Below are 25,115 nucleotides of genomic sequence, written 5' to 3' on the forward strand. Positions count from 1 at the left end.
ATGCATTGTGATGATAATATGCTCAATTACATGCCTTTATTTTACCTGACAGAACAGTTGTTTTTATGTTTTAATGCTAAAAAAAATCTCATTTATCTGAATATAGTGTAATGATAAACATCTATTTTAGCTGCCATTTCTACAAAACTAGTGCTTAAGAAGTATCAGAAAAGAGATGCTTTCCAGCATTCAAAACCTTCTGGGATTTTCTCTCCCTTCCTTCTGCTTTCACTTTGAATTTTCACATGTGATGTGGCTTTAAAAAAGTCGGTGGTGATGTTAGGGATGGACTGTATCAGCAAAACAACCATTCATTAATAGTCAGCAGCAGCAGAAAGGGTCATCTAGCCATGATTACCAGCAAGACTGCATAAAAAAATATTTACACTCAGAGAAACATAAGCAAAGCCATCATTTTTGTGTTTGTGTGCAGGCTAAAGGCCACAGAAGGCAATTGTCTTTTACTTTTGAGCTCCCTCTATTTGCCATTCTGCCCAGAATCACTCCTTATTCTTCTCTCTCATCAAACACAGAATCACAGAATATGCTGAGTTGGAAGGGACCCACAAGAATCACCAAGTCTAACTCTTAGCCCTGTACAGGACATCCCCAGGCATCACACCATATGCCTGAGAGCATTGCCCAAATGCTTATTGAACTCTGGCAGGCCTGGATCTGTGGCCACTTCCCTGTGGAGTGCCCAACCATCCTCTGGGTGAGGAACCTTTCTCTAATATCTAACACATTTTTAACTGAAGGACTGAAGCTGCAATAATGTCATTATAGCAACTTTAAGTTCTCAGATTTTCTTCTCCTTAGAGGCATGCCAGTGCACTCAGTATAGAAAATGGATAGTGGAACACAAAAATCACAAAATAATCAAGATAGGAAGAGATCTTCGAAATCATCTATTCCAACTGTCAGCTCAACACCGCCATAATCACCCCTAAACCACACAAACTGAGTAACTCTTGAGTGACAGTATTTAGGGCTTGGACACACATCATCAGTATTGCAATGTTTCTAACAATGGTTTGACCACCATGATGACTATGAACCTGTCAAAGACAAATCATTTTCTACCTTCCCTTATATCCATTTTGACATAATTATTTTCACATTAATTTGATATTAATCCTGATTTTTATTTGGAATCCTGTTCTATAATGAGAGTCACCTAGGTATATACCTAGATTAATGTTTCATTTACTGAAAATAGACTAAATTTTACATTCATAGGAATACAAATCTAGTAATTATTCTATGAGTGGAATTCCCCTAACAGTACGGAATCCATTAGGAGGTGCATATGAGTTGTGCACTTCGAAGTCAGCAGCAAAGCCAGGGAAATTTCATACTCAAAATGTGGTAATTGTAAACGTATTTCAACGCTTCTTTCATCCCTGTCTGGCAGTGATATGAGGTCAAGGAAAATCTGTGTGTAACAAATATCAGCTTCTCACATGAGGAAAGAGATGGCCAATAATATCTCAGTGAATCTGAACATTATCTTTGGATCATCTTTCCTAGTACTAGTTGATACTGCATTTTTTCTCTCTTAGTGAATAATAACTGAGAACACAAAATGAGGAAAAAATACACTGAAAATTGGCAAGTAGGATCCTTATTTGACATCATCACTGTTTATCAGTGGAAAATATTATTGTTTCTTGGATATGATCTATTATTAAGGTATTACTTTGAACACTTGGTCCGAAAAATGAATGCAGCAGACAGAGCTAGAAGATACTATGTAATCTGTACTCTGCTTTCAAGTACACAGGTGACAATAGATCACCATCAAGATAAATTAGAGAAAGACTAGGCTTTTCTAGAGAAAAATGCTTAATTTTTCACTTGGAGTAAGGTTAATCTTGCAACTGAACCCTCTGGAACAGCACACTAGAACCTCCTCTGCCTCCCAGTTCTGCTATTTGCAATTTTTGTGTTTTAACACTCTGGTAACTTGTTTTGGTACCTCTCTCCATGCAAAATAAACCTTGCTTTGAATTAACACGAATGAAGTCCAAAGTTGAAAGTGCATTATATATTTTTGGATACAGCATCAAAACACCGAGGGACACAGTCTGCAAAATGTTGATGTAGCGACTGTATGAAAGACATATAGGAGTCAGTAAGGCGATTGACCGGCTGCTACTGGAGGTCTCTGTTAGGCAACTAAAATGCTGTGAAGTAATCATGGAATTCATGTCCCAGAATGTCACTATGAGCAGGAAATTTTTGCTAAGCAGCTTTATTTTTGGTTGTGTTTGTAGAGATCTTTTCTTGGTATATATGCTTTGTTCTCTGCTATTTAACATCATTATCAGTCTCCTGGAAGGCAGAGACCTGGGTATGGTGATATTCTGGAGATATGAACATTTCATTTCCACTTTTAGTTCACTTCAACAAGGCCAAATGTAAAGTCAGACATGGTAACAGCAAAAATCCTCCATGCTCCTATAGTCTGTTCTGTCAGATAGTGACTCTAAAAGATTAAAGAGCTACAGCGACTAATAGGCTGCATGTGAGCTTTTAATATGATGCTCCATCCAATGGAATAGCACAACCCTTTAGATGTAAAAGTAGGTGAATACCAAATAAGAGCACACCTACCTAACATAAGTTTGATTGCTATCGTGTCTAGTCTTATATCCTCAGATCAAGAAAAATGTTGAAAAGGAGTTACCAAAGGAGCAGAGAATGACTGGAGGATGAAAAATATGTACAGACCAAAAGTCTCCAAGTGCTAAGTGTATTTATCTCAAAGAGGAGCAAAGCCGTGCGTTGATCACAACCTGTACATGGATACACAGAGAACAGAGCACCTCACTCTAGCAGATGTAGGTTAACACACTTCAATGACTAGAAAGTAAAACTAGACAATTTCAACCTAGAAAGCGGATAACATCTGAAAGTAATTAATGATGAGGTTTCTAAGAATTGTGAAAAGGCTTTTATTCAATGCTGGTCATTGTTTTTTTCAAAAGGTGTGCTCTAGTTCAAATGCAGCTTTCTGGGTTTCAACAGAAATGAATAGTGCCAGGTCCTACAGTTTTGTTATGAAAAAGATTAGATTAGATAATCACAGCGGGTTTTGGAAGCCTTTAAACATATTAAACCTACCATGAAGAGTTTAAGATTATTTATGACAGGATAGCATAGACAGCATGGAATAGGATGAACAATGGAGAAACTTTTCTTTAGGAAAGAGAAATTACTTCAGTGAACTACAGAAACAGTTTGTGTCACATTAACACTCAGAACAGATATAGGGCAGATAACCCCTGTCATTAAGGGCACATGTCTATGAAATATTCCTGGAAGGGGATTGTTCTTATTAAAATAGTTATCTACTGGACTCGTACAATGAGGTTCAACATCTTAATGTGCAGCCAGTGTATTATCATGCTCTGCTGCTGAAAAGTGCTGGTGTACAATGGCAATAGGTAACCAACCATGATACAAGAGCTGCCCTCACCCATCTTAATATAGGAATCTGCACAGATGGCTCTAACCAGTGTTCTCTGCTTCTTAATATATGTCAGTCTTTCAGTGTAATAAGAGACATTAATAGTTTGAAGGCATCTATGAAATTTCTGACATTTCGAATACAAAAACTGAATCCTGGTAAATAGAGTCAAGACTGTAGCATTTGCAATCCATTCCTCTCAAATTCAGTTTTTACAGACCTCAAAAAGGACAACTGTATTGCCCACATCCCAGTGCTCTGCGTCGGTCTCATCTGAAATCCAAGTCAGGACAGCACTATGTAAGCAATATCAAACTAAATAGTATCAAAATCATAAATCTATGTGAAGCCATCAATTAAGAAATATGAGAAATGCTAGAGGTGAATTCCTACAGAACCCTAAAAGTTGAGTTCCCAAAGGACTAAATACAAGCTCCTTATAAATCTTTAATTCTGACTGTTCAAGAAGAGCATGACGATAAAAAATTTTTTATCAAAAATCCTTACTATGAAGTAACGAAACCTATGCTCTTTTTCCTCCTCATCTCCTCTTTCTCCCTTCCTAAGAATATTGACAATTTTCGTATGTTTTTAAATAAGGTAAAACAAGCTGCTTCCCTCTGAAAACTGGAAATTAAGTATTTTATTTGTGGTGTGACTTGAAAAGTTCTCTCATTTTATTAAATAAATGTAAAAAATATGTACCTTGTCTTATGGGAGCTGCAGTTTCTTCATCCATGTCCTTCTATCATCCAGAGTCTATCAAAGGCTGTAAGCAAGCAAAGAAAGAGAAAAGTACAGGAAAAAAACAATGGACCAGAAGTCCCTCTATCATTCAACAGCATCTACCTGAGAAAACATTTAATATAGACTCCTGGTTGAGAGTTTCTACAAATGTATCATTCTTCCCTATTTTGTCTTTCTCAAAGTAGATAAAACCCCTGACATTTAACTTGATTTTTATGACTACAGTTACCTTTTGGTGGCCCTTCCAACAGTTAATGAGAAGAACCTTTTTCACAAATGTTATAAATAATGTAAACAAGAGCTCATTCCTATGTCTTACCATATCTGTATTGGGATTAGAAGCATTTTCCATTACTATTAGCAGCTACTGTTTACAGAGAGATTTGCCTGCATTCAGTACAAGTTAAAACAAGTTTTAATGTTTATGTCTACTCAGTCTGCTGTCAATCTACTTCAAAGGCACATTGCTAGACCAGAGACAAAGCTATAAACCCTTTCATGCATGCCCATGTCCTCTAGATAGATACCTCACCTTATGTTAAATATCAAGGCCATGTAATTTAAACTTGTAATAGATTTCTGAACAACTGAATAAGTTTCAATCTTTTTTCATTTCCTTTTTGCATACTCATCTTCCTGAATGAATAGTCCAAGTATGGAGGAAAGAAAGAAAATATATGAAGAAAAATCTAAACCTGAAATTCAGGAGATTAGGGAGATACTTAGGCTTCACTTAGGCAAAACACAAAATACCTGCTAAAAATCTTTGCATCTTCAGTAACACACACATGGACTCCATACTACCATGAATCTTTTTCTTAGTACCTGGGGCCACTCAGATGAGTTTCACGCCCTAGCTTTATTCTTCAGAACCAATTCCCACAAGGACATTACTGTAAAATCTGTAAACTCTTTTGAGAACTGGATTTTAGAAACCTGTCCTTACTTTTCCTGCAAGAGTATCTTTAACCCAGGTCACTTACTGCATTCTGTTCTCCGTGCAATCCAATGAACAAATTTTGGCACAGATGAGGGGAAAGAATGGGGAAAGGATAAAAAGACTGGAGGTGAAGGAGATAGGGTCCTGTTTAACCTGACATTGCTACTGGGAAAAAAAACAGAAAATAATTTAAAAAATGGTACCTGCAACCACTCTTTCCCCACTCATCTGTTAAGACATCTTTCTTTTTTATTTTCCTTTCTCTTCTGAGAGAAGCAGGAAAGTGGGGATTTTACTTCCTTTTACCAGATCAAAAATCTCAGACAATGAGAGAGGAGAGAATTCCAGACCATAGTATAAAATTTGCAGTCATAATATTTTGCACTAACAACACTTAGGAAGACTGCATAATGTAATTATTTTTATTTAAGGACAGACCAGATTTAGAGCCACTCATATCTGTGGAAATTGAGTTGTGACTCCTGACTATGTTTGCCCCTCCTTACATCATTTTGCTAGCTATCAGAGGTAGGGCAGATGCAAAACTAGTGCCTAGTCCTCTCAATCTCTTTACGTGTGAGTACATGACCAGAGCAGGACTGGAACTTTGCCCGCAGGAATGTTTTTTTGCATTCTTTCTTCTCTGAGCATTCACAGGACAGGCAGAAGGAGCCTAGACTTTATTCTCCATGCCTTAATTGCAATCACTACTAAGAACTGACATAGGTATTCCCACAGAATGTTATGCCATTGGAAAGAAATTAATTATTTGAGTTCTGGTACAAAACTGTACTGTAAACTCTAGATTTAAATAGCATTCATAAAAAACGTACAGACTAAGACCACTTTGTCAGTAAAAAGGGATGTAGAACATAATGTTAATTAAAATGCATTTGGAGGAATTTAAACACAAATTAAATTATAAAATTTCTGCAGATTCACCATTTTTCATTCCATCTAGCAGTAACCAGGATGATGCAAACACTAAGCCTTGAATGTTTAAGATTAAATTTAAAAAATTTGCTGAGAGCTAAAACTGCAAAGTTTGGAGTTTTACCAAATGACTCAGTAGAGCTTACAACAGCGTAGTTGCTTTCTGGAATCCCTAGAGCAACCATGCTTAGTTTTGTTATGTAACAAGCAGATAGCAAGCATTTGTTTCAAAATGCTTTTTAACTCCGAGAGGAAGTACTGCATACCTTAGCAACAAATTTTGTATTTCTAATGACAGACATGTTACCTATCAAAAAGAAGTTTTTCAACCTCTTTCATTTTTTCTTAAAAATTAACCTCATGTTGTTACATGGAGATAACAAAAAATATGCCATCTGATCCTCTTCCTTAATTTTTCTTAGGATCTATTTCCAAAAGAATTGAAAGACTTGATAAATACATAGTGGAATACAAGTACTTTGAATATCATATTTTCAGTTTAGACCTCATACAGGTCAAATAGGGAAGAGTTAGCAATTCATGTTGCTATCAGGTAGGTGCTTCAGTAAGATGTATGTAAGTATGGAGCACTTAACTTACTTTCCAAAGGCCAAACATATGCAGGCTCAGAAACATTGCTGCCACATCTAGTACTAATTGGCTATACAGTGGGTATCTCTCACGACAGGGAGCTAAAGAAATCATAAGTCAAGGAGACAGAACAAACCTGTCATTGTTTGAGATGAAGGTATAAGCATGGCACCTTGGTGATACAAACAATGTCACTACCTTGGTTCTGTAGATAAAAGGTCTTCACAGTTGTCAATATAGGAGCATTCAGAGACACACCTACTCATTAAAACTAAACAAAAATATCACTTTTTGAGCAAAACCACAGATTTTTCAAAGGGACCAACTAAGGGGAAAATGATGCTTTTATATTATAGGAAAAAGTGATTTGTCATGACTTCTGCATCCTTATTCAAGCAATTTTGCGATGCAGAAGTGAGACACTTCTTATTGAAAGGACTCACTGATAGGCCAGTAATTTGTGTTGATCTTTTTTTATTCCCTATCTCTTCTCTCCTAATGGGCAAAAGAAAATGCTTGCAGTGTAACTTCTCTGCCTTTTTTTAACTAGATTTCTAGGTTGGTAGTCACGCATTTTCTTTTAGAATGTTTTCATTAATAATCACTGCAAACATACATTTTCAGATATAGAAAAATACAACTTGATTCATGTATTTCTGCAACATCTAGAATAATTTTGTGGATTCATTCCCTTTTTTTTCCTGTTCCACCTTACCCATAACTCAACAGGAGGATATCTCAGCTTTGTCAAATTGTGTAACTGTGTAGCCTTTCATTAGATCTAATGAGTCCTTACACACTAAAATTCCTGGTTATAAATTTGAAACATTGTCTAAAATAAAGAATCTCACTTCCTTCTATAACCAGAGTGCATTTTATTTAAAAATTAATTAACTTTATTCATTTAAAACTTTCTGTAAGTTAATATGTTGCAGAGCATTATATAACAAATATTATATATTTGTTATATAATGTTATATATAATATAATATATATAACAAACAAAGATATTTCAAAATAAGAAATTACCTCAACCATCACCAATACTCAGTTAACGCTCCTGGGGGTATGTTGATAAGTGGTATGCTAAATCATTTTGCACTGATTGTTTCAGGATAACTGGCCACCTGGTCATTTTCTCTCTTGCAGGAAATATATTTGCTCTTCATTGTTTTGTTCTGTATAAAAATTTATGAAGTCACCACCCAAATTGAAAAATAAATGGTTTTTGGAAACATCTAAGGAAACATAAACAAATTCAAGTGACATTTCAAATTAAGTAAAGGTGACCTTTTAAATGATTGCACAAGGATGGAATAGAAATCTATAGATATGAAAGACAGAGGAAAAAGAGGATAATATTTGAAAAAGGTTCAATAGCATATTTAGGAAAACAAGTTTAACTTAGTTTCATAGAAAAGCTGAATACCAGTTAAAGCAAGTGTCCCATTATATTTTTGCCCCTACTTTAATGTGCTGAGTCTTCTAACATTTTGCAGCTTAAAAGTAGGTTAACTACTTTGAGTTCCTTAAATGCTACTGAGTATTTCAGTTATGTTTTCATATAATTAACATAAATTTGATATATGTTAGTAATTAAAAAAATTTAAAAAAAACAACCAGAACAAAAAAAACCACTGTAACAGACAATCTTAGGCAGCAGTAAAACTGCTGATTTGCAGTTTGCTCCTAAGGATACATAAGCTTATTCTTACATACCCTCAGAGGAGCAAGTTTAGGATGATTCAATAAATCCACCATTTAGAATCTGTAAAAGGAAACCATTAGCAATTAATGGTTATGTCTAAATGGAGTTAGATATACTGTACTGTTTCATAAGTGATATGCAAAAAAACTTTACTCCTTAGGGAAAAGAGACTAGCATTATTCAAATAATTAATTTCAATCTTTCACATTCCTGCTAATAAAGGTTTAAAAACTTAGCTGCTATTTTGACATCCAATTGAAATACCACATTCTTCAGCCCTCTCTACGTGATGACAGATTCATAGTCTAGACTCAGAATGTTCACATAAATTATTTCCCACCTTGCATTTCTATATTTGTATTCATTCAAGGACCTTAGAAGAATTGTTTTCCAGCCTTCCTTCTTCTTGATCTAAAATCTTTTATCTTTTTATATCTAAAATATCTTTTTATATCTAAAATCTTTATATCTTTTTATAACATTTCTAGGAATATAAAATGTTATTTGAACTTGGGAAACTGTCTATGCCGTTTTCAAACTTAAATCCTTTTGTACATCGGTATTACCATTTTGATTCAGGTCTAAACATATTTGTAAGCTTCAATACGGTCTTTCTGTCTGGGCAAGTCAACAGATTGAAGTGCTTGATCATTTCCACTGAAAACACCCTATTCCACGTAATATGGAATGCTGGAGAAAACTACATACACGAAACAGATTCTTCCACACCAAAAACGCCACATCACAACAGATAGTTTCCATTATAAAGGCTGAAGCACTGCCCTAAAACGGATGTAAATAGGCCTCATTATTTCAGTTAAAGCTGCACATACACTTAATCGGATATGTCACTATTATTTTTATTTTTTTTTAATTCCTAGTATCATTCATATACTTCTAAACCTCTCCTGTACACTCACATGCATGTTCATACATTTCTGTAATGTTCATTACTGTGAGGGTGGTGAGACACGTGCACAGGTTGCCCCAGAGAAGCTGTGGATGCCCCATCCCTGGTAAGTGTTCAAGGTCAGCTGGACGAGGCTTTGAGCAACTTGGACAGATGGAAGGTGTCCCTGCCTATGGCATGGGGGTTGGAACTGGATGATCTTTAAGGTCCTTTCCAACACAAAACATTCTATTATTCTATAATATACTAGAAATAATACAAAGACATTCACATGCATATTTATCTACACCAGAGAGCAAAATATTAACAAATTTTTTCCCTCAACACAATCAGTCTTCTTCAACTTTCTTCTACAATGATTCAGAAATACTGGTGTTACCACTCATAGTCAAAAAACTATTTAGACATCTCAAGAGTCTCATGTTTGTCCGAGAGTTCCATTCCTGGTTATTTATTCATCATTTTTTATGTTTTAATTACTAGTTTTTAGGTGTCCATTCCATGAGAAGAAAGTGTGATACGCATTCAGCAACAAAGTATGACTGAACAATAGATAAATGAGCACTGAATATTTTGGAAAAAAATGAGGAATGAGAATTAATAGCATTAACTACTAGGCAAGAATTAATAAATGCTTAATCAAATTTCAGAACACATGACTGGACAACAAGTACTACGGCAAACAAAAAAATCCCTCACGTAATCTTTTTTATTATTATTGTAATATTTTTATTATTATTATTTTTAACAAATGCTCTTCAAGTTATTAATCCATTATCTTATAAAGGTCTCATACAAACCCTCTGTCAAATGGAATGCTTTCAATGACTTTAAACAGGCTTTAGATCAGTTTCTGAGACTGCATAAGGGCTGTTTAAAATCACTACACTGATGCTGCTGGAAACACAGCACAGTCTTTAGTGATCCCACTTAAGATTTAGTGTGTTGTTTTGTCAGAGTTTTTTCCAGCAAATGAGTGGTCTAAATTGGTGACTGTAACACAACCTGATTGCCCTTACCCAACACAGTCGAGTTACAAACTAGTTACCTGGGCCATTTCCAGAAAGTCACTTGAAGGAAGCAATTCCACTCAACTGAGATCTGAAACACTTCTGGATGTGGCTATCTCTGCCCACTGATGCTGGAGACAGCCTAAAACAATTAAATCCTTAAGCATCTCCACCAAATGATGAAGTTCAGGTGAGAGGTATTTGTGAATTGTGTTTGCCTTTACCCCAGCAGTCCTAAATAAAAGAGTACATAGTTCTTTAAAACTGATACTTCTTTTCTCGACCAAAGTTCTCAAGGACTGATATTTCACTAATTAAATAACTGCAATGAGAGAGAAAATGGAAAACATTTGTAAAAGTTATAAATTATAATTTCTTTCTAAGAACCAGTATAAACAAAAATAAAAGTTTAATTTTAAATCATGAATCCATGATTCCATAAATATGAGTCCAATGACTTATATGAAGACTAGACCATAAATTAGCAACATCAGCTCAGGAGAATGGATAACAGAAAATACAATGCCTCAGTTCTAAGGGCCACAATGCAGCAAAGTAAATAAACCATTGAGATGCATGCAGAATGAAAAAGATGGTACTGCAGAAAATGTGCCATAGATTTATCTGTGAAACCATGCTCATTTCATTTCATTCACTTTGCAAATAGAGGAACCACATGTGGTGGTGACAAAATTATTATGGTCTCCGTTCAGTTCTAATCTGTATGGTGAACAGGAAGACCAGGACATGTTAATATAGTGAGAAAGAAAATAAATCCCAGGAAAACAAGGAAAATAAAATGCTGGACAAAAGTTGGGATATTTTTCTCTCCATAGAAAAAGAAGTTCACAATTATAAAAGGTGGCAAAAAATAAGGGAAAGAATTTCTGAGGAAAAAGAAAAAACATCCTGTGAGATTTATTGCCCTAAAATACTGGAAACAATGACTTTAGAAAGGAACAGGCAAAGAAAAATCACAAGATAGAAGCTACTTAAAACTGAGGAGGAGAGATGCAAACCCCTATGTTTCAGCCATACAAAGACTTCTCCCTATTGGAAACTTTTTTAAAAAAATGTTTCTAGCAAGAACATTATCTTACTGTTCTCTGAAACAGCTGTTGCTTGTTGCTCACAAGAGATAGTAAGAGATAGTAAGGAGAGTGCCACTGTTGTTTTATATCAGCAATGAAGAAATGAGGCTGCACACAACATGATTCAGTTTTCAGGATTCACAACACCACACAGCTCTCTCTGCATTCCCCTTTTATTAACCTCTTCAGGTAAACAGCACCTGGTGTGGCCATTCAGTTTTCTAGGACTTTTGCAAACACAATGTTTTGATTCACGCACTCCTTCTCAGCTCCAAGGCCGAAACACTCCCTTTTGATTTTAATTAACTGAATGCAAGTGCAGCTGGCTTAACTTGTTCTCACAGTTTTATATCTATTTCTCAGACATGTTCTGGGAATCCTAATGAAGAATGTTTTTGCTTTAAAATATTGAGTATCAACTTAAACTATTGAAAGCTAGCTCTGCATTCAGTCTTTTGTGTATTTTTTTTTCCAGATCATCAGCATTAAGTTGCCATGCATCCTACCTTTAATCTAGTATAGGTGTATGGAAAAAGAAGGCGAGTATTTATCATGTCTCCCATTGAAGAGGGACAAGGTGTATTCATATGAAGGCTGCTGTTTCAACAGCTTTCATTCTTGCTCTCCAAAGAATTTATCTTTTGAGGTCCAGCCTTCTTCTGTACTTTCTCCTTAGTTGTATTAGGAGAGATGTATTATTTACAATCTCGATTTTTCTTTGTTTCCTCAGGTCTGCAAAAGCTTGTGTTGGCTTCACGCCACTTAAACAGAAGCTCGGAGGTTTGGAGGTGTGAGGGTGTATAATTTCAGGCGTTTTCTGACCTTAGCAAATGGAATGGCAACTCCAAGTAAATATTTCAGATAAGAAAGCCACATCCTACAACGGCACGTGTTTGAGAACAGAGCAGTTCATTTTCTGTTATGGGGAATAAAAAAAAAGAAAATAAGAAAGAGTACTGGAGCATACACTTACAAAAAAAATTAGGTCAAGAAAAAGGCAAAACTCTTGAGCTTCAGGAGACTATCAGCACTGGGGCACTTTCATGAGGAGTTCATGAAGCCTGCAGTAACTCAGACATTAGTAGCACCTTAGTTCATCTTCTACATAACAATGAATAGGATTAAAATTTTAAAAATAACATTTGTATAGCATTTATTTTGATATTAATGCTTCTGTTTCAATACTAGCTAACTTCTTTCAAAAATAACTATAACTTAGTTTAAAGATCACCATCCTGAGAGAAAACATTTTGCAAGAAGTATACAAACTCTGAAATTGCTAGTTAGGTTAAAGTAGAATTAAAATACAACTGAGTATACCCAGAAGGATGAAATGATACCTCAAATATCCTAGTAGGGAAAATAATTAGTCCTTTAAAGTTATCCAAATTAATCAAGAATAATAGGAGAGAGAATACATCAGATTCTCCTTCCTCTCTCTCCTTCTTTAATTGCCTTCATTTTATATGCAGATACAAATTAGCCTTAGATCACACTTGTAAAATATTAAAACTCCAGTGGGATTATCATTGGGCTAACTTGTATTCAGAAATGGATTGTACGTTGATGCATCTTTTTAGATATGAAAACCAAAATTTATTTTATTTGAGGACTTAAAAATATGTTTGTATTTATTTCTTAGCATTTGGAGCATTTGCATGCCTCTCTGGGAATCTGAGGACAAAGATGTTTTTACACAAAAAACAAAACAAAACAAACAAACAAAAAACCCAAACAAAAACAAAACAAAACAAACCCAACCTGATTATGTAATCCAGATAACCTCCTTCCAGTACGAGAGAAAAGATTTTTGTTATTTAGTTATTTCTGTTGCCTTTATAAGCCAGAACACTGCCACGGACCAATTGTACAAATAATGTTATGATATTGCCTGCCTGGTGGAATCACACTCTCTGAAATTTAAAAAACAGAAAAATACTGAGGACATGATAACAATAGAGATGGGTATAATTGGATGTGTTAGAAATTGTGGTGAATGCAGTGATCTTGATTGATTGCCAGGATAGCTATTTTTCTATTTGCCTGTACTTAGCACTTCTAAATACACTCAGCCTTGAATATCCCATCTGTGGAACATGCATTGCTGTACTAAAGCCACATGAGGTTGAATTAATAGTGTTCTTGTAATTCACACTTCCAGGAGTGCTTTTTTCATCAGGGTAAGCCACAGTGTTAATGCCATGTATTTGTACTTGTATTGCAATGCAGAAAGCGAAAACACCTTGGTTTGTACTATTTCCTTTTGGCTATGATTCAACAAAGCACTTAAATATGAGCTTAACTTTGAAGCATGAGGAGTCTTGCTGATTATAATGAAACTACTCGTGTGTTTAAGGTTAAGTATGTGCTTAAGTGTTTTACTGTATTAGGACCTCAGATATTATTAACACTGAGTTATTGGGGAACGTGCAGGTGGGAGTGAAAGAGAGAAAATGCATACTTTTTGCATATTTTGAGCTGTAATGTGTGAAACTTTATCTATTATTATTGCCTGAGATGAAATATATCCATGAAATAAAGGAAAAGGTGAGAGTGTTTTTGTTCTGCACCTCAGAATTCCCAATAATTGTGTGATTGGGAGATCAATTTTACAGACAGTATCTTCCTGTTTCAAAAAAGAAAGCCAGAAAGACTGCATTTTTTACAAAAGAATTATTATTTCTGTTTGATTTATCAATAATGCTCTTGCTGTAATTATGGCAGGAATAATGAATGGATCTTCTGTCTGCCATGAATTATGCTGCCTTGTGCAGAGCTAGCCTGGTGGGCTTTAATGATGCCTCAGACAAATGAAACATAATAAAGTTTGTTATGAAGAGCCATTTTCAGTGTTACAGAACTAAAGATCAGTTTCTGAGCCAAACTTTTATGCAAACTATTACTTTAAAAAAAAAAAAAGATAAAAGAAAGGTGTTTCTAATTTCTCTCTGTATCAGAAGAACCATTGATACTGGTTTGGAGAAGCACTGGTGCTTGAGATCTCATTTCATTGCTCTGCAGCCCGCCAGTGACTGCTGCCCGCCCTTTTGTACACTGCACAGTATCTTGTGGTTCAGGATGATTCAGTCAAGGAGCAACTGATGGTGATATTACTCAGTGAGAATGAAGGTAGCAGGATCCAGGCCATAAGCTGGATCCCGCAGCACACACCGTCAGAGGAATCCTTCTTTAAATGGAAGGAGTATACCACAATTTTTGAAAGACAAGTGGTAACCTTCAAAGGACCTTACTGTTAATTTCAGAGCCATTTTCTTTCTAAAAATTTCGTAATGGAGAAATAACTTGGTTACACTGATGTCTTTAGACTGAAGGATTTCCCAGTCTCACTTTGCATTTTGCCTGGCCATTTGGAGTGGTTACGCCTGTCACCTTGTCACTAAATCCAGTAATGAAAATGGACCTTTTAATGAGTTACATACAATGCATAATTGCTGTAAAACTCTAACATCCTTTATGCAAATGATTCTTTGGAGATCATTAATTAGATTTTGAGGAATATTAATTTCTCCAAAGCCAAAAAAAAATATATATTACTGTGGGGAAATGGGATTGAATCAGTTTTAACTATGATAAAATTACACTCTGTGACAATTAATCAAGTGGAGCACAAGAGAGCCTGGTTTAAAATGAAAAGTATACTGTTAATACCACTTCCCATGGTTACAAGTAATTAGTATGCAAAAATAGTATTTTAAGAAGAATATAAGTTATCTTTGCTTCCAAATACTTCCTTCTTGCCCTTTGATGTGAAAGTAGCACAGATACTGATAGTTCAGAGGTACTCTTGTGACAACATGATTCCAGGAACATATTTCTAAAACATACAAATTTTAATCAGTGCCCCAAGAGTGCATCTATTTGTATCACAGGGCAGCTACAAAACAGCTTGAGTTCATGCTATTAAAAAAAAAAAAAAAAGAAAGAAAATAAAGCCAAGTGATTCTACCCTAAAAAACTGTCATCAAGATACTTTAGTACAAACAGAGTCACCCCTGGGGCATCACAGAAACTTATCATAAAGCATAAAAATAATGCTACAAAGTTAATTTTATTAAAATGAACAATGCCACCTTCTCCATCATTCTCACATTAAAAGAAGCACGGAGGAAGAGAACAATTGATCTGGTTTGCAGTATTATAAACAGATTGTTTGCTGAATACTTAAAGGACAGTGCAATGGAAACAAAGCAAAGCAAACAAATAAACAGAACCAGCAAAAAAACATCACAAACAATTGTGTTGCACTGCCATTAAGTGAAGCCTTATTTTCTGGAAAGCTGAGGCAAACAATTTGCTTACATGCAATACAGAGCCAAATACTGGCCCTGTGATACACTCACATAAATCCAGTCGATCTTTTGTGGATTCTTTTAGAGTTGCCCCATCTTACAGCTAGTGTAACTGAGAAGAAAATTTGAGAATTAATAGCATAGTGACTCTTCATTTCCCATTTAATTCTGCAATTGAAGAATCCCAGCCTTGCCTTTGTTCCGTGCTGGAGGAATATCAGGGTTCTTCCATGTTTCTTTCTACTGTTTCACAGTAGATGTATAAAACCCTCTCAAGGAAACTGAAATATACTCAGAAAAACAAAACTATCTTTTTCACATGCAAAGTGACGTGGCAGTTGTAGCAGCACTGTTAGTAGTAGTGGCAGTGTCTGTGAGAGGTAACATCTCCAGCTCCAGAACTGGTGGTAACACTGAGCCAGGAGTCAACACTGAATAGTCATGTTTTCTTCCTCTCACCCACAGTGCAGGTATGTCTCTGAGGCTATATGTAATTTTTTCAGCATATGTGCTCTGTTGTGTGTCCTGAGATCAGTAAACACACAATGGTGACGGGAACCACAAGAGGCAATATGTGCTCCCAGTTGTTGCAGTCTAGATAGATTACAGTCACCTCACAGCTTCTTCTGAGCATTCTCCAGGCTGAAAGTCAATCCCTCAAAGTGCAATGCTCTTGTAATCCTCCCTGACGTTTCCTTCCTTATCGATAAATGTATACTTTTCATAAAATCATATTACCCTTGATTTTGTTGCAATAGCAGGACAAATAGTTTGTTGAGGTTTTCTCAGAAGGCAGCCATAGACACCTGATAACTGAATATTGCTCTTTACACTTTGGGGTTTAAGATCTAAGCAACCTATTTGTGATGCTGTGGCCCTGGGCAATCATGACTTTTTCTACTAAGAATATTTATCCTTATGTTAAATTTTAAATATTCATGAAGATGGTGAGAGACAGGATAGATCTTTCTGAATAGTTCACAATAAATAAGTAAATAAATAAATGGGTTTTGCACGCTGTTTGCTGCTAACTCTAATCCCTTCCCTTCTAAAAAAATCTTCTAGTGCTCTAAGCAAGTACAATACACTTTAAATTGGAGCAGGCACTGCTTTTTCGTAGACAGGTGTAATATGTTTATATCCTGTATCAGACTTCCCATGGGAATGAAAAGAGCTTTTCTCTTCTAATGATTTTTTTCTTGTACATGAAACAAATTATAAAAAAACATGGTAATGACCAAATCTAAATTAATATATCTCTCTATCTTTAGCTCAGAAAATTTTTAATTACAAGAAAAAAACCCTACTGAATTATTTGTAGTTGTTTGTGCTTTGATGTAATTTAAGAACCTCGCAAATATATTTAAATCACCACAATAGTATTAAATTATATTTCCTAGTAATACAGATTAAATGTTTGCCTGTATTGGACGTAAGCTGCATTTAACATCATATTATCTGGTATTAAAGAGAAAGTAAGATCTGCACAAAACTATTGAGCAGAATTCAAGTTCAATAATTAGACTTTTCCTTCGGTGATAGATGCCCAATGCAAAATCCTGGATAATTTATTCAGCAAACTCAGCAAAGGTAGAAACAGAAACAAGGAATGGGAATATAAATAATTGGCAAAAGGTAGCATGTATTTAAGCTTCATAGTTAAGTTCTGTAATTCACATATTTTAACAGCTTATATAAATATCACTGTGATGTAATTGTAACAGTAAATCAGAAACCAACATTCGAGAACCACAACATTTCTTGCCAAATCTTACAGCTATTTTAGACTAAGCCCAAATTTTATTCAATTGTGTTTTCTGAATTCTTGGAACTTACTTATGTTTAGATGCAAACAGAGAAGAAATTTCCCCAAAGTAATGAATTTTGAGACAAAATTGAAAATTGTTAGCACCTTGAAAATACTCACTCTCACTGTAACAAAATTCTTAAACTGGATCCTTAAAAATACAGGTGACCCAGCCTGTGGCACTGCAAATGGCTCCAGATAACAATGTTTAGGCAACTCAGTAAACCCTTATTTTACAGTGCGCTTTGTGAGATTTGTTTGAGAACTTACTGATTCTCCTTTTTGAATGTCTTCATAGACGTATTTTCTCTTATGGATGTTCAGCACTGATTATCATGAATCAAGGCCTAGACTCCAATTCGGATACTTGCTGTTTTCCAGGACAAAAATTCCATTTTCCTCTCACAGGTAATAGCACTTATGGGATACCCTCACTTAGTCACCTAGATCAATAAATCAGTTTAAAAGAACTAGCTTTAGAAACCTCACAAACAAAATTAAAATTGTCTTTCAAAACTAACTTACAAAACTAACTTGTGATCTCTAATCTAATAGATCAGCACTGTCAGCATCCAATAATGAAGCAATACTTATGAAATGCATCTTTTTTAAAGTCTGTAGAAGTCTTTGTAAAAAAAAAAAAGTAATTGTAAAAGTTACTACTATTCTGAACAATAACTGGAATGTGGCATTCCCATAGCAATAACTTGAGTATAAGATCCCGACGTCTGTGAAAAGTGTTCATTTTTCAAAACATGCTGTCAATATGTCATTAATATTAAGAGAAATAAGGTTAGTAAAGTTCAATATATATTGAAGAGTTTCCTTGACATTTAACACATCATATTAAAAGCTTCTTCAAGAGGAAAGAAATATCAACTTGTCACCTAGAGATTGAAATTGAACTGCTCTGAGACAAACTGCTGTTTCTTCCCCATGACGAGATTCACAGGATGGGCAAAATGTCAAGATAAAAATAAACTATCTGGGAAAAAAAATCAAAAGAAATATAGCCATTGTTACAGTTACTGCCAAAATAATCTAGAAAATCGAGTTGTTACCCAGTAATAATATGTGACAGAAATCATCAAACATTCAGATCTGGTCTTGAAACACAATGGAAAGTATTACTAAAGATATAGTCTCCTGCTCTGTGTAGTCTGCTAAACTCCCTCAGAAGAAAATAGCTCAATTTTTTTAAGATAGAACATATTTTCAAATCACAAAACATAAAAATTTATTTCTGATTTTTGAAAAAATATTATGACTAAAGAAGAAATTCTATATCTCTATGAAATACTATGCAGTAAAGCAGATTGCCAAATTATGGACAATCCTAGTAGGACAATTTTACATTGAAAGACTGGTGAATAATTTTCCTAAGTGTATTTATGGATAAAAACTATTGTGAAAATATTTTAGCATGTTGCTGAATGACCAATATCAACTACAATAATCTTAGTCATAAAAACTAAGTAACTACATTAACAGGAACTACTACAGATAGTTTCTTTACTACAGCTCAGACTTTTGCTTTCTGTGGCCATGACTCTTCAACATCAACAACAAAGTACTCTTAATTCTTCTTCTCAGTAGCCAACAAAATGTGTATAAACACAATTTATAAGAGTAAACTCTGGGTGACAGTTAAGGGCAAAATATACACTAAAGCTGCCAAAAACGTAACACATTTTCATTATAAGTATTTCATGTTATCTGGCGTACAAAGCATCTCCTATTTACTTTGCATTTTGGAAATACATACAAAAAAATCTATTCTCTAGCCTTTAGCTTCGATTCTATATCTATATATTAGTGTTATCACATATTTTAGTTGTATCTTTTTATTTTTCATTTTCATCTAAAAACTGAGTGTACATTTCCTTGACAAAGATGCATGACCCAGAATTTGAATTCCAATTTAAAATCCAAGAAAATACTTCACAACTCTCCATCTTCTAAGTGCCTTCAAGAGGTCCATTGTCAAATGAAAGCTCAATATCTTATATTCATCCCTTCACCACACTTTTAAAGATCTGAAAACCTCCCCCCAAGACCTAGTGGCAGAGAACCCAGTAAGTATTTCAAAGGATCACCCCTTTGTCCAAGAAAAAGTAGTCTATAGAAATTTGTTAAGCTAGTATCGCCAATGTAGGTGTGACTATGCACTATAAATCCTTTATCACCTGATAAAACCAAATTCTATCTGCTGATATGGTGTTGGTTTTTTTTTGCAACCACACCTAACTTCTTACTTGACGGGTAATCTTTCACAGGGAACAGTTCTTTTTAAATTTACATTTTCAGAATGTTGTCAGATTAATCCAAGAGCCACAAAGTGCTGATCTTAAGCAAGCTCAAGAAAAAGGCTGTGAACTATTCTGAAAGACATAACATGTTTTTCATCTTATTATTTATTGTTAAAATTCTCCTTGGTAAAAACACAACAGATATAAGACTGAAAGTTCATTCAAGATTCATCATGTCAGCTTTCAATAGTTCATGCATTTCAAAACCTTGGAAAATTTCTTTCACACACATGCATAAAGCAAATACACACATAAAAATCCAGATTATGTTGAAAGCATACCATAAGACAATTCAGAAAAGTTTTAAATGTTAAGAACTGCCCATCTTTAGCTTTTCTGTGCATCCTTCTTTCTTTGTGTGTCCTCTTTGTGCATAAGTAAATCTAATTATGTGACCATTTTTCTCTTCCACTGGACCTCTGCACAGAATGTTCACATAATGAGCAACTACTCAATATTTTGTTATCTCCTCATTTTTCAATGTGTGACCCAAGGCCTTATTTACTGCACTCTAGTCGAACTCTTCTCTCAAGACAGAATTGTTAATTTCCTCATGAGTTTCTCTGGTTCTCATCACCACAGTACCTAAACAATTAAAAATATTAATTAACCACTGTTCACAACACTCCTGCAAGATTATAGAGAACTGAGAGTAAAGAAATTACAGTCAAGAAGGTCTACTAATTTGGCATCTGTAGACAATACTCTCCTTTAGTGCATATTTATTTCCTCCTGTACAATGATGTGGACCTTTTATTAAAAACATGCATATACTACACAATTAAAGCCTTCAGCAGAGTGCATTTGCAAAAGGCATCAATATGATTAGAAAAGTAAAGCAAATTTTGACATTTCCTGACTGTGAAATTATTTTCCTTCTTGATGTTAATAAAATTCCTATAAGGAAGCTTTTTTGAAATTATCTAAAATTTCAGTGAAAAAAATCTAGTTCTATCACATGGTGGGAAAATGAGAGCAACAAAGGTTTATATCAGGATGCTACTTGAGCTGAAAGAGTAGCTGACAGCATAATTCATCAGCTCCTGTGTGGACCAGCAGCAGGAAGGACCACGACAGTAGGTGACATTCATAGGTGCTTGCTGATATCAGGGGAATGGCATGAAGTGGGAAACCTAAGCTCCACTACAGACTGTGCAGGCCAATACATTCTTTGAGGCAGATGACCTTTTTCCTTCTTTACCCAAAAGAGTGACTTCTCCTTGTCCAATCTTTTCCCCTCATCTTTTCTTGTATTAAATCCATTCTGTCTTGCAGGAATGTCATGTTACAGACATGAAAGGCGGCATCAGAAAATGTTTAGGGAAAGCCATTTAAACCAATCATAACTAACAATATATAATAATAGTTTTTCCAACAGAGCCAAAGCTAGATTTCATTCCTTTTAGCCTTTTTGCTGAAAATTTCATTACATTTACCCCTTTAGTAGGCTTTTAGGGGTTTTTGATACTGCTATGTGTTGTGAAAAATTTCCCACCAAAGACAGAAGGTCTCTGAAAAAGATACATCTGTTAAGATTCAAGCCATCATTCCATATTGATATCTGACCTTTCCTTTGCAAATTAACCTATTACTTGGTCTCTGAATTAAAGCTTATTTTTCTAAGAGAATTTAAGTTTTCCAACTCACCCCTTCCAACTGTCTCAGAGGGGCATTAATCACCTACTTGTCGGAAAACTTGACTAATTTCCTGATATCATGCCTGTATTACAAAGGCAAGTTGGAGTAAAAGTGAAATAAAGCAATATATCCTTTCCTCATTCTACTTATTACTCATCAGTGAGTCACAGGCTCCTGCATCATGAGGGATGGTCTCAGCTGAGCAGTTGCACTGTTGCCACCTTCCCTATTTATACACAGGAGCAGATGGCTTCTCACCTATTGCTGTTTCTTGAAGGTTTTAACTGTGGTAATGTAAATGAAGTGTTCATTAAAAAAAAAATAATAAAAAAGCGCACAGTTTACAGATCCTTTCAAATTGTTGTGTTTAGTGACCTCTAGTGCTAAGGGTCTGAGTTTATTTTCACACTATAATTTCTTCTAGGATAAAACCCACATACAAATACATGCTGTAATCTTCCATAGTTGTGTTCAAGAATGCATATGAACATTATTTTTCTCTTCTAGACTGCTCTTTAAATATCTATTCTTTGTAAAAGGAAAGTTATTGTCATGTGCTTTTCCAAAGCTTCCATAAAGTGGTGTTAGTGTGGTGTTAGCATGGTAGTGGTGAGTATAAAGATTCCTCTCTCAGAGCAGAAGTGTTAAGGCTCAATCTCTTATATTCAGAATATAGGGAATACAAGATAAATTAGAGAACAGCCTCTAGTTTTAGAAATTAGTCTGCTCATTAGAGAATGAAATTAACTCTTTATATCTGCCTTTACCAAGCCTGACACTCCACGATTGCGATCATGAAAGAACCACAGGAAAAGCAACATATGTCAAGTCAAACACTGGCACACTCTGAGTAACCAAGAAGAGATCTGTATTTAGTTTCATGCACTAAACTTTAGGAAAACGTAGAGATTTTAACCCAAAAAATGGTATTTTATAATAAGGGAATACACATCTTCCTAGTTTAAATGCAAAAATCTTTAGCACTGCTTTGGATAACCTAGACATGAAGAGTGAATAGCAAGAGTTTGAAATAGCAACAGAGTTGGAAATTACAAAAGCTATCAGGGAATATGGTACTGTAAATACACTACAAAATGGGAAAAATGGGAAAGCTTGTAAGGAAAAATAAGGAATGACAAGGTGAAATATTTACTGGGTTGGAAGAAAATAGCTTGAGACACAAAAAGAGTTTGTTAGCTACTGACATATTTTTGTAGTGCAAAAGCCACTAGAACTGAGAGGAAGAAAAGCATATTAACATGTAAAATATCAACTAAAGTTGTAAGGTGAAGGGTACTGAGAAACCTGAAAAAGTTAAGAACACTTAAGGATGATGAAGCCCTGGGAGTGGACAACCCTTCCAAGAAACTCAGTTTGGAAGATGTGATATGTCAAAAGCAGAAAAGAGAAACTCATCTGTTCACTGACACCAAAGCAATTTCCATAAACTCACTTGAAAGCTTGGTAATTCTGTTTCATACAAAGACTAAAAAGCCAAAAAATGAAAAAAGCTTTCTCTCAAGTGAGGAATGTTAATGACAAGGCAATACACTGGGAAAAGTACTGGAAGAAGGTGGTTAATAGCTCATTGTTTTCATACATCCATCAACCAGATGGTGCAGAAAAGCAAAGTGAAAAAAGAATTGGAAGCTACATTTCTCCATGTTTTTGACATAGTAAGGTAGGTCTAAATCCTTATTTGTCACTTAATTGCAAAGAAATTTACTCCAATGTGTTGCCTTGAAACTATCATGCAGTTTAACTAATGTAATTATAAATATTATGTTTCTCTTTCTTTGAGCTCATTTTCTTATTATTGCATTATTGCATTCTTCATAATCCTGCTTGTGACATAATTGATGTGCCTTTCTTTTTATATATGCCATTTATATAGGGAAACTCAAAGAGGTGTTCTAAATAAGAAAATAGAGAAGAGCTAATCCAGCTAATCAATAGCCTAAATATTTTTTAAATGAAAACAATGGGCAAGAGCCTCAGACCTAATTAAATGTGTTTTAACTCCCCTAGCACAATGAACACTTAACAACGCTTTAAACAAGCAGCTGAGAGTTTCTCAGAGCAGGGAGTCCTTGAACAGCATAAAGCTAAGAGAACCAGTTTATATTTCCTACTTTAAACCCTTGAATGTGGAAAATGAAGAGGGAAGAAAGAACCGCTCCAGGATTGTGGGGGATGAGGTTGACTGTAGTGTTATTCCTGCTGCAGTACCCTACCTGACAAAGCCCCAGCCAACTGAACTGTAAATCACTGCCCTGACACCTCACACCTGAGTAAGAAGGTAGTGAATAGAAAACAATGCCTTTCTTTCTACCACCTACATCTTTTCCTGTCACTTCCAGATGATTCAGATTTATACCTTTCACAAACTTACCAGATACAAACATATACCCAGGGCAAAGCAGGAACTTCTGCAGAGAAGCATCTATTTTGCCCATCTAAACACAGGAATGGAAATTTCCTTCACTACCTTGGTGGGGGAAAAGCACACTGTAAGATTAAAAATTAAATCATATGACTTTCTACAAAAATTATGATTAGATGGTCTTTTTAAAATTTGCTATGCTCAAATTTCTGAGCTATTATTTGTATCTTTAGGAAATTCCATGACCTTTGTTAGCCTTATTTTCAGATAGGTTAGAGTTAATTAGGGCCAATTGGACAAATGAGATATAGTCACCTTTTTCCAAGAAAATGTTAATTCCCAGTTATAGAAAATAAAAGAAAGAAAAGAGTAAATCTGAGTAAAAATATATCCAATAAGAACATGAACAATCTCTCTTATCCATAAATATATTTGTCCCATAGACACTATAATTGATTAACATATAATGTTTATAATATAAAACACACAGAACCCCTGTATAATAAAAAACTGTAGAACTTTTCCTGTTACAATTTGCATGTAAAGCCTGAAGGGAAATTTATTTACACCACTTTTTCATCTATTTATTGCAGTGGACCCTTAACTTAAGAACAAAATATTCAAATAAATATAAATCGTTTAGAGTACTTTTAATGATGTGTTTAATCTCGTTGTTTACAGAATAATTGCAAGAAATAATTTAGGATTTCTAATATACCAAAAGGTTCTCATTTCTACAGATATATTAAAATGAGAGGTTCAAACTCTGAGAATAAGAAAAGGACTATGTGGCATGTGCTGTTGGATTCAATTATTTCTATCTATCTCAGCTGGGTGGTAATAAATATTTTATCAAAGTCTAAAGAGCCATTGTAGTATTTTGTTGTGGATACATGTTCTTCTATTTAAGGTTTTACATAATGTCCTAGTTCTGTATTGAAAAAGAATGGAATGTTTTCTTTACATCTGCAAACAGTCAAGGAGAGTAGCTTAGATGCCAAAAGTTTATTTGGCTTCTAGTCTGCCTTGAGGACTGCTACCAGGATTTTTAGAAGGAAGCTGTGATAGTGCTTAATGCTGCCCTGATGCTGATGTGTTCACCTCTCCCAAATAATTTCCAAGAGTCAGTGAACTGGCTCAGATATGGAACATGAAGCTGAGCAGAATCTCTGTTTACTGGGACACGTGACAATTCCGCACAGACACAGGAAACTCACAAGGCACCAGAGCTGTCAATACTCACTTCCGTAAGTAAGGCCAGTCCTG

The sequence above is a fragment of the Myiozetetes cayanensis genome, unplaced genomic scaffold (assembly GCF_022539395.1).
Source record: "Myiozetetes cayanensis isolate MyiCay16 unplaced genomic scaffold, myiCay2020 scf7, whole genome shotgun sequence".
In the NCBI taxonomy this organism is placed as follows: Eukaryota; Metazoa; Chordata; class Aves; order Passeriformes; family Tyrannidae; genus Myiozetetes; species Myiozetetes cayanensis.